Below are 2,562 nucleotides of genomic sequence, written 5' to 3' on the forward strand. Positions count from 1 at the left end.
CACCGCTCTGGCTTCAATGCAGCAGCAGTGTGAGGCCAAAAAGAAGGAGGATGAGGCTCTCCAGCTTTGTCTTCCCCGAAAGGTCCAGTCGCCGCCTCCAACGGCCCCGCGACAGACCTTCACTCAGGCTGCCTCACGTCCTTCCCATTTCAAGATCCCGAAACGGCAAAAGCCACAGCCCGCTCCGTGTCTCCCGCCCAGACACGAGGAAAGGACGAGCTGGCCAAGAAAGTCCTCGGTTCCGGCAGTAGCCTCACAGGCACAGCCGGCCCAGACCTTCGGCCATCAGGTGAGGAAAAAGAAGAGAGCAGCCTGACAGCCTTCCCTCCTCTCCTCGGTGAAAGAGCTGGAAGTTCCCTGTTTTCCAGCCCCAGAACCAGAGCCATTTAATAGAAGAGTTACGACATCTCCGTTCACTCCAATGGACCACTTTTTTACAGCAATGGCGGATCGTGGAGCCTCTCAATCGTTCCCCGGAAGTTAGCGCCAAGGCTGGCAGAGCTGTGGAGTTGCTGCATAATAGACCGTTCGTGACGGACTTTTAAAGGTAAGAAGAAGTTTAAAGATGTATATTGCGGATATTATCAGTACATCTGATTCTAATGAACATGTGTATTAAAGGATGTCAGTGGATTATCCCTAAATTAGTAGATTTAGGGAACGTTTACAGATAACAGATCAAGCTAGCATACCGAAGCAAGTTAGCAACACACGTTGAACAGCCTTTTAATTGTAAATTCCGTTCTCTCTATGTCATTTCGTCCAACATGTTGAATTAGAGAAGAGGGGCTTCTAAACGGGATTGTATGCGGGGGTGGAGGGAGTTAAATATTAGATAAATATAACTTTGGTGCGTGTAAGAGTGAGTGTTTTTAGCAGAGCCATATTGTGTCCTTGTGATTCTGTTGATTATTACCTGTCTGTATAATGTTGCAGCCCAGCTGATTCTGGATTGATGGCAAAGGGAGAGGGACTTAAGTGAGAGTGAAAACACAAGGTACGTTTAATACTACTGTTTTATATAAGTAAACACGTTATCTCCCCAAGGCAATAGGTGTGCTATATAGGTGTGTATAACCCTTTCTCCTGTCTGTTACTCCCTCTCTCAGCACAAGAACCAGAGGGGGGTTCAATGGAGCCTGAATACCTGCACTGAGACCCTCACCCTGCACCCTGAGTCTCAACTCTGTGTTTTTCAAGCCTTTCCCTGTTTTTTTGTATTAAACAAAACATTAAGCTTTCCCAATGGTGTGGTTTTCGTTTTGTGAAAAAGTGCAAATGCAGTGTTTGTATATAAATCACATATTTTGGTGCTGTTGGTCGTGAAATTGCTCCTGCTGACTTGAGCCAGCCATTTTTTCCTCCGCTCTGTGTCAGTGGGGAAGCCGTACATTCGTACTCCTTTCTCTGAGCGATTTGAGCATCCCCAGGCAGCACAGCAAACCATGGTGGCGACTAGGAGGCAGCACAGCAAACCATGGTGGCGACTAGGAGGCAGCACAGCAAACCAGGTCAACACGGAGGAAAAGGCACCGACAAACTGCATGATATGCTCTTCTATGTTTATTGAATTCCATGTATTTGCAATGGATGTTCCTAAAGCAACACATTTAACATCATCATCATATCCTGTCGGTCTCCTGTCCTTTCTGAAAGCCATAAAGACGACATTAGTCATTTAGATAACTTGTGTCCTCAATTACCATGGGATTACTGAAACTACCATGAATTTAAGAAAATGGTAGAAATGAATCCAATCTGAATTTTAAAGCATTACTTTAGATCCCCTCCCTCTAAATGTATCAATAAACATTAGAAAGTGATCCTCCTGACTACCATACAAGTTTAAGAAGATAATATTGGTTTGAAAGAATTCAAAGCTATAAATAAACAGCAACAGGCTCTTTAACCAAGGCACTGTTAGTAACATGTAAACTAGTTGTTCACACTAATCCTAATATTATCACTTAATATTAGCAAATTCGATTTTATTTTTGAAAACATATTGATGTAAATACATACACATATCGATTTGTTGTATAAATATTGCAAATCAAAACCTTTATTCACTAATAATTACCAAAAATCGTAGTTCTATCTCCTGTTATCAATGCATTCACATTGCCCGCCATGAACTTCCGGGGAACGATCCCTCGTCTACATGAACCACGTGACGATAACCGTTTTTGGACTTCCGGTGTCGTAACTCTTCTATTAAATAGCTCTGCCCAGAACGTGTTCCACACGTGTTCAATGCTTATGTGTTTCCGGGGTGCAACCATGCCCCCATCTTCCCGCCGCCTCGAGTGATGTCAGAACGTCATCCTCAAGTTCGCGCCATGAGGGAGATAGACTTCACGTCAAAGACAGCAGGTTCTGCTGCTCGTTCAAGTCACACAAACACATGTCCTTGTTTTCTAACGGAGCGTCCACACAGCAGCGTGCGTTGACGCTTGGAGGTGGGCGTATCTGAAGCTTGGGGATTTTTTGCGAGCAACGGGACCAACAACCAATCACATGAATCTCCCGCCCCCGACATACAAAGCAATAGCAATGTTAAAA

At 44.5% G+C, this 2,562-nt stretch overlaps 1 long non-coding RNA gene across 1 annotated transcript; it reads left to right on the forward strand.

Annotated features, from left to right (window-relative positions):
- The first annotated feature begins 413 nt into the window (after nt 1–413).
- LOC139432984 (uncharacterized) lies at nt 414–1,241 on the forward strand. Its single transcript, XR_011642553.1, has 3 exons — nt 414–547; nt 937–997; nt 1,110–1,241. It is a non-coding gene; the product is annotated as an uncharacterized lncRNA (long non-coding RNA).
- The last annotated feature ends 1,321 nt before the right edge of the window (nt 1,242–2,562 follow it).

The sequence above is a fragment of the Pseudochaenichthys georgianus genome, chromosome 23, assembly GCF_902827115.2.
Source record: "Pseudochaenichthys georgianus chromosome 23, fPseGeo1.2, whole genome shotgun sequence".
NCBI classification, from domain to species: Eukaryota; Metazoa; Chordata; class Actinopteri; order Perciformes; family Channichthyidae; genus Pseudochaenichthys; species Pseudochaenichthys georgianus.